Source organism: Barbus barbus, assembly GCF_936440315.1.
Source record: "Barbus barbus genome assembly, chromosome: 26".
NCBI lineage: Eukaryota > Metazoa > Chordata > Actinopteri > Cypriniformes > Cyprinidae > Barbus > Barbus barbus.
The window spans coordinates 2,442,326-2,451,495 of NC_136754.1; positions in this window are offsets into that span (position 1 = coordinate 2,442,326).

Sequence of the window (9,170 nt, forward strand, 5' to 3'; positions counted from 1 at the left end):
GAAAGATGTAGAAGAGTTTGTTAAATTAAGCAATACCAGTGGATCCTCTGCAGTGAATGGGTGCCGTCAGAAGCTGATAAAAACCCCAAGAAATCCAGTCCATCAATTAATGTCTTGTTAGTGCAAAAGCTGCATGTTTGTAAGAAACAAATCCATCATTGAAACTTCAAACCATTGCTTCCATCTAAAATATGAATCCCCCATTCATAATATTGCTTTCTCGAGTGACAAAAAGTCATCTCGTCTGAATCAGGAAAGAAATATGCACAGATCAAGCACCAGTTCTAAACAAATATGTGGGTAGATTTTGATGTAAGGGGAAAACAGGGGATGGACTTTTTTCCCTAAAAAGCTGTATTATGGATTTAGTTTTTGTTGTTGTTGTTTTTTGGCTAGAAACGACACTTGATGGATTTCTTACACTCATGCAGCTTTTCACTTCACCAGACTCCAATTTTGATTTTAAAACTCCATTCTTATCGCATAAGGGTACAAACAGCATCTTAAACATCTCTTTTGTATCCCTTTTGTACAATGTGCTGCAGAAAATGACACTGTAGAAATTACTTTAATGGAAGGCAACTGTTCTCTGTTGGCAGACACCTGAATTGCCATGTTGCAGCTCAGACTGCCTGCTGTTGAACAGTCAGAGAGCTTGGATCATTTTCCAATAATTCCTAGCCCTCACATCCAGCACATCTCAGCTTCCCTCCGGGCTGTTCAAGCGTCCTGTAGCGTCCGCAGCATACTAACACCTTCCTGCTTTGTTACCCAACAACCTTGTCAAGAAGGTTGACTTCTGCTTCTCAGACCTGCTCCCTCAAATTGGGAAGAAAATTCAGGTCTCTTGTGAAATCTTTGTAGCCTACTTCAATTGGTTGCACCGTTTGATCTTAACACAAGACTTTGCTTGCTTTTATTCATTTATGTTGTGTTGCAGTTTTATTTATGCAAATACTTTGGAAAACACAAATGCATTGTCAAAGTGCATTAAAAAAATAAATGTTAAAATCTCCATATTATAAGTGAACACTTAATCTCATACATAATGACATTTATCTTAACCGATTCAGTAAGCAGCCTTAAATCTCAAAGCATCATATTTGATACATGAATTTATAAGAAATTATCAACATGATCTAAACTTTGCTGGAAAAAATATACACAATACAGAATATACATAATTTTGTATATGAATTTTATGTCTGTTTTATCGGTAGGCTCTGGTAAGGTCACATTGATTTATCACAATTTCACATTATTTTTTGGTCATATAAATAACAGCAAATTGCATATCATAATCATTTATTTAAGAGTAAATAATAAATATTTGGAGCTATAGCATGCATTTTTGCAGGGGTGTAACGCACACTGAACGCTGAGGGGCAGGTGAACGGTTGAAGATGCTAACGACTCTGCTTAAAATGTGCAGTTTTACTGTATTTGGGGGGTCCGAAAACCAGTCATCGTATTTGGTGTGACCACCATTTTCCTCACGCAGTGCAACACACCTCCTTCACATAGAGTTGATCAGGTTGTTCACTCCTCTTCAATGGCTGTGCGAAGTTGCTGTATACTGGCAGGAACTGGAACACGCTGTTGTATACGCCGATCCAGAGCATCCCAAACATGCTCAGTGGGTGATATGTCCGGTGAGTATGCTGGCTATGTAAGAACTGGGATGTTTTCAGCTTCCAGGAATTGTGTACAGATCCTTGCAACATGGGACCGTGCATTATCATGCTGCAACATGAGGTGATGGTTGCGGATGAATGGTACAACAATGGGCCTCAGGATCTCGTCACGGTATCTCTGCGCATTCAAAATGCCATCAATAAAATGCACCTGTGTTTGTTGGCCATAACATACGCCTGCCCATACCATAACCCCACCGCCACCATGGGCCACTTGATCCACAACGTTGACATCAGCAAACCGCTCATCCACACGATGCCATACACGCTGTCTGCCATCTGCCCTGTACAGTGAAAACCGGGATTCATCTGTGAAGAGAACACCTCTCCAAAGTGCCAGACACCATCGAATGTGAGCATTTGCCCACTCAAATCGGTTACGACCACGAACTGCAGTCAGGTGGAGACCCCGACGAGGATGACGAGCATGCAGATGAGCTTCCCTGAGACGGTTTCTGACAGTTTGTGCAGAAATTCTTTGGTTATGCAAACCGATTGTTGCAGCAGCTGTCCGGGTGGCTGGTCTCAGACGATCTTAGAAGTGAAGATGCTGGATGTGGAGGTCTTGGGCTGGTGTGGTTACACGTTGTCTGCGGTTGTGAGGCCGGTTGGATGTACTGCCAAATTCTCTGAAATGCCTTTGAAGACGGCTTATGGTAATGAATATTCAATTCACGGGCAACAGCTCTGGTGGACATTCCTGCAGTCAGCATGCCAATTGCATGCTCCCTCAAAACTTGCGTCATCTGTGGCATTGTGCTGTGTGATAAAACTGAACATTTTAGAGTGGCCTTTTATTGTGGCCAGCCTAAGGCACACCTGTGCAATAATCATGCTGTCTAATCAGCATCTTGATATGCCACACCTGTGAGGTGGATGGATTATCTCGGCAAAGGAGAAGTGCTCACTAACACAGATTTAGACAGGTTTGTGAACAATATTTGAGAGAAATTGGCCTTTTGTGTACATAGAAAAAGTCTTAGATCTTGGAGTTCAGCTCCTGAAAAATGGGGGCAAAAACAAAAGCGTTGCATAATTTTGTTCAGTGTAGCTTCCTTTTTGCATGATAGAGCTTTAGTTGGCATCTGCAGATGGCACAGCGGATTGTGTTTACCGATAGTGGTTTCTGGAAGTATTCCTGGGCCCATTTAGTAATGTCAATGACAGAATCGTGCCGATGAGTGATGCAGTGTCATCTGAGGCCCCGAAGACCACAGGCATCCAACATAGGTCTTCGGCCTTGTCCCTTACGCACAGAGATTTCTCCAGTTTCTCTGAATCTTTTGATGATGTAATGCACTGTAGATGATGAGATTTGCAAAGCCTTTGCAATTTGATGTTGAGGTACGTTGTATTAAAGTGCATATTGCAGGTAAAAAAAAAAATCAAATGAATATATAATATGAACCGTTAATGCAGGATTTGAAAATGTTTTACAAGGTGTGAGGGCACAAATTTATACGAAAAAGCGACGCTTTGCTTGACAGCTCTCAAAAAGCGTTTTTTTTCAACATCTCGTCTCATCATCATCGTCATGGTAAATTATTGTGTTTGTGGAGGTAGCACTAACTCCAGCCTGTCAGGACATCAAGTCCACAGGTTTCCTAACAAGAAATAGGACAGTATCTTCTGGGCCTCGGTGCATTAGCCACCTCTACAGGACTGCAGCTTCCACTACTAATGGAGACGCAGAACTGATGGAGGCCAAGTGGAAAAGCATGGTCAGCAGTGAATGTGATCTAAACTTTTGCTTGCTTCTCCCAGCATATGCATCAGCCTGAGAGTGTTATACTGCAGGTCACCACAGGCTCCACGAGAACACAGCACTGTCATGTCTTCCACTACACCTGCTCCTCTTTCCAGATTCCTCCAGAGGATCCACAAGATGAGGCTGTTGGCATCTATCTAGCACAGCATTCACCATTTAACACACTTTAACAACACATTAGTGTGATACCCACACTGAAAGATTGTTAAATGCTTTTAAATGGGTCAGATGGTATATTTTTATTTCGATAGTATATGTTTGGTGCATCTATATTATATATATATATATATATATATATATATATATATATATATATATATATTTAATTAATTAACAGTTGCAATGTTGTGTTTTGAGTTATTAACAAGGTTTTAACAAGTACCATTAAGGTATTAACAAGTGCTATGAAATAATATTTGTTATGATTTAGTGCTGTATAAATAAAACTGAATTGAATTAACCATAAATTATATAGCTTGATATATATCTGCTCAGAGTAATAAATGAGCTCTGCCCTAAACACACTAATGTCTGCTGGCCGTTAAACCAAGGTCTTGACTCTCTGTGGCCATTAAAAATCCCAGGATGTCCTTTGAAAAAAAGAGTAGGGGTGTAACCCCAGCATCCTGGCCAAATTTCCCCATTGTCCTCTGACCATCATGGCCTCCTAATCATCCCCATACACTGATTGGCTTCATCACTCTGTCTCCTCTCCACCAATAAGCTGGTGTGTGGTGGGCGTTCTGGCGCAATATGGCTGCCGTCACATCATCCAGGTGGATGCTACACACTGGTGGTGGTTGAGGAGATTCCCCCCCTTCTATGTAAAGCGCTTTGAGTACCCAGAAAAGCGCTATATAAATGTAACAAATTATTATAATACATATAATTTATTTAGTATAATTTAGTATAATATTGCACAACTTAATAATAATATGTATTTATATTAATTTATACAAGTATATATATATATTGTACCCAATTATACCTAAAACCTCAGATTTGCATGACTGAAGTGTCATCTATTTGATGATGTTTCACCCCTGCTGAGTGTGTAGGGAACAGTGAACGCAGATTTCGGGATGTGGGTGTGTGACGTCACAGTTACTTTGCAGCACTCGTGGAGATGTGCACTGAAGTGATAAACGTTCACTTTAGAACAAATTCAACGCAGTCTTTGAGTCAAAGCATAGCAGTCCACTAATGAGCTGATTAGATTAGAGAAACACATCAAATGTGCATAAAAGTGGCCTCCAAGAGTGGCATCAAAAACACTATGGTACACTACAAAATAAGTAATCTGGAACTATAACAACAACACAGGCTTAAGCAAAGCACCTCAGATGCCTCCCTGGCATATCCCATGATCCTTGGCTCGGATGCAGTCACAGTCATTCGCCCTCAGCAATAGCAAGACTCAGAATACCTTAAACCAATTTGGAAACCACATCACTTTCGTTGTCGCCAAGCTGCTGTGAGCCATAAGTGTGGCCTTATCTCACAGCGAAATACTCTTCCTCTGCGTCACCGAGACTCTCTCCATCTCTCACGCGGCCCCCTGGACAATTTAAACTTAATTGAAAAGTTTCACTGCAATTTGCAAATAGATGGCAGAGCAAAAAACAAAAACAAAAACAAAGCAACTGGTAAAACTATGAAAAAAAAACAGTCTCTTGGGATTTTTTTTAAATGAATGACCTCTTCAGCAGAAGGTGTCTCTGTAGGGACTCTTGCGTTCCCATCTGGTAGGGGTCTGCGCAAATGCTTAGAGTGCAATTCTGGCTGCAGAAGATGAGGTTGCGAGTTGGGCACCAAAATACGGAGGGACATTGATTACGATGATACCATGTTTTTTTTCTAAGGCAATCTTTATGTGAAAGACCTGAAATTCACAAAATTCTATAATCGTTTCAACAGTAAAGTTGCTTCAGTTGTCAGTTAATCAACTGAGGTGCCCTTGAGCAAGGCACTGAACCCCCAACTGCTCCCCGGGCGCCACAGCATTGGCTGCCCACTGCTCCCGGTGTGTGTTCACGGTGTGTGTGTGTTCACTGCTGTGTGTGTGCACTTTGGATGGGTTAAATGCAGAGCACAAATTCCGAGTATGGGTCACCATACTTGGCCATATGTCACATCACTTCAGTTCAGATGTTTATCCAACACTCCAGATATTATTGACTCATCATGTTCTCATCTTGTCTATTAAAATTGGATTTTATTTAGCTGTTTACATCAGCCACAAGAAGAAAATTTCCTAGTAACCACATTGTCACCTGATGGCTTTCATGTTTTCAGATCAAGGTAGTTTATCTTGGAACACTCTGTCCTGGGACATTTCTACTATACACTATCATAAAAGATAAAAAAAAAATCAGCATATTAGAATGATTCCTGAAAGATCATGTGACACTGAAGACTGGATTCAGCATTGCATCACAGGAATAAATGACATTTTACAATATATCCAAATAGAACACCGTTATTTCAATTTTTAGTTCACTGTAAATTTTTATTTACAGTTTTACTGTATTGTTTATCAAATAAATGCAGCCTTTGTGAGCATAAGATACTTCAAACAATTAAAATTCTGTCTGAATTCCAGCCTGTTTCAATGTCAATCTTTTTCTTAAACTCAGTCAATGTGAAAGGAAATTTGCAACCCTTTTTTATATATAGTCTGGTGTATTTTAGAGTAAAAATGATATTTAATGAGAACAAATGTAGAGTGGGAAGGTTTGATGAGAGTTTATGTATAAATCAATCTAGATAAAATTAATAATCTGGATTAAGAAAGTAAATGGGATACAGTTTGATTTTATTTTGACAGTAAGTTTAAGTACGTCTTTTCCAAACATAATTTTGGAATTTAGAGCAAGTTTAACCATTGCAAATTATGCATTACCATGATTTGACTTATGTCTGCTTTATTTTTGCTATCAATTCTACTTGGCGAAACCTACCAAATAGCAGAAAATGTTTTAGTTTCTCTAGTAAGCGCACTTATAAATTCACAAACTGTCATATATATCATCCTGTTATAATCAGTATTCAAAAGTCCATTTGATTAATTTCGTGTTTAATATTCACTTGAGGTTCCAAAGTGAAACTCTGTCTGATTATTTTGTACTTTGTGCCCAATTATGAATTTATCATGCTGTAATGTGGATTTAAATTGCTCACATTGAGGCATAATTCTTTGACAATTGATGCCACCAACAATGAACCCAATTTCCTTCTTTTCAAAGCTGCACATGCATTATCACATGTTATTATGCAAAAAGCTTAAAGCGGTTTGAAAATTGATGATTGAAGGTGAGAAATGTCAGTCGTTCGTCAGGCTGTGAGATCTGATACTGTGGAGGTGTTTAGCTCGGCTGAATATTCACGTGTTACCCAAGGTTCATATTTAAAGTGGTTAGTTGGAGGATGTTTTACTGTCAGTTGCCAAAAGAGCAAGGGCAGCTTTAAAAAGCCACACTTGGAGGGTCACATTAGAAGCAGACCAGTAAAATCTGAGAAACTGAGGCCAGAGAACTGGAAGTGCTGTCCACGAGATCAGCAAATGTCTCAGCGGCATATGTTTCAAGCTCCATTGCAGACATGATATGCCAGTTTTGCCAAAGCTGGGATGAAGCGCTCAACACGTTCTGTCCCAATACAACAAGCTAACTGCCCATTAACCGATGATGGCCTTGACATGGATAGCAGCAGTCGTTCTGTAGGGAGGGGATACAGTATCAGCAGGGTTGAGTGCTATTAAGAAATTAATGAATTGAGAGCACCTAAATATAAATTAAGTTGGAACTGAGGTAGCAAACAAGATATTTTGCTAGATAGATAGATAGATAGATAGATAGATAGATAGATAGATAGATAGATAGATAGATAGATAGATAGATAGATAGATAGATAGATAGATAGATAGATAGATAGATAGATAGATAGTCATTCCAATTTAATTCAAATTCATGAACCGGCAGGGAGCCAAATAGTCAGTTCTTGATTTGTTCATAAACTTAATTGACAGGGACATGGAGAGAGGGACAGTTTTGTGACTTGTTGTGGTTGAGATTATTGTTGACTTGAGCAGTGATGTGATACAGCAACAACCATGAACTTATTTAATTGTTTGTTTTTTCGCAGTTGCGTGTCAAATGTGCTGAAGTCTAATATTTGGGAGTTTGTTCAGATCACAAACGTTCAGTCAGGGGTCAGGGACAAAGAACAGTTTTCAAAATGTGTACGGAAGCAGAATTTAACATAATGCCATTATTGAAACACTTGCAGATTTTGAACCCAATTACCTTGTAGTGTCAGCATTATATTGGCTATAGTCTAAAATCAAAAATAAATTCTCAAATATATATATTGTCCATAAAGTAGGCTAAGACCAAATTCATTACATCACTTTTCAGAGCAGACAGATCTCAAATCTTCTGTTTTGATTCTTGTCCAACCATTGGTCTATGATGGAACAAAGCACAGCATGAACTCTCAGGTTCTTTTCTTCAGGATATGAATGTCATATATGATATTTTATGAGCTCTGGCTAACTGTCCACTTGGCTGCAATTTCCACTAACGCTGAGTTATTAATAATCTTATCTTCTATTTTAATTATTCAGAATGTGTTTTCTCCAGAAGGAAGCAGCGTGAGTCAACTCATAAAGAATGACACTAATACATCATCCTGTAATCCTCAGGTGAACTTCACTTTCGCAAATTATGTGCCAATTAAAACAAAATGTAATTTTGTTTTTTACTTGTTGGACCCCAGGAAGAATAGCCACTACCTTCGCAGTGGCTAATGGGGATCCAAATAAACAAATACATAAATAAATTATGCCACAGTGTACAGTTAATTTCCCATGACGCATCTCTTTCACTCTGGCTTAAGTGTAGGTGTTGGGTGCTTAATTAGTGAGATTCATGCCAGCATTTTCAGCTGCCCTCTGAATAATAAGAGGACGATTATTTTATTTATTTATTTATTTATTTTCAATTTAAAGACCGATTTCCACAATGACTTCTTGTATATTTTATGAGTAGGAAGTGAGAAAGGTGTTATAACACTTTGGTGAACATTTGATGTTAAAAATATAATTTACACACACACACACACACACACACACACACGTATATGTGTGTGTATATATGTGTGTGTGGGTGTATACAGTCATGATCAAATGGCACCCTTGGTAAATATGATCAAAGAAGGCTGTGAAAATTAATCTGTAGCATTAATCCTTTTGATCTATTATTTAAAAAAATCACAAAAATCTAACCTTTCATTGGATAATATTTAATTTAAAATGGGGGGAAATATCATTATGAAATAAATGTTTTTCTCAATTACACGTTGGACACAATTATTGGCACCCCTAGAAATTCTTACGAGTAAAATATCTCTGAAGTATATTGAGCCAAATGGATTTTTAATGCAGCTTCCAAGAGAAAAAAAATAGTCAATTAATATTTTCTATATTTAATACAATCATATCGCTGGCTGGCGCTGAGCCAGAGACAGACGCGTTTTTACAGCGCTGCGCATTACAACCAATCACACACGATGCTGTTGAGCTTATGAATGCAATGGCCAATCAGAAGGCGTTCAGATGAGTCATCGTTAAAATCCCGGTGTTTTCTTCACTTGCTCGTGGACTGAATACCTCTTTCTGGCGAATTCCCCCCCTCAGAAACAACAAAAGT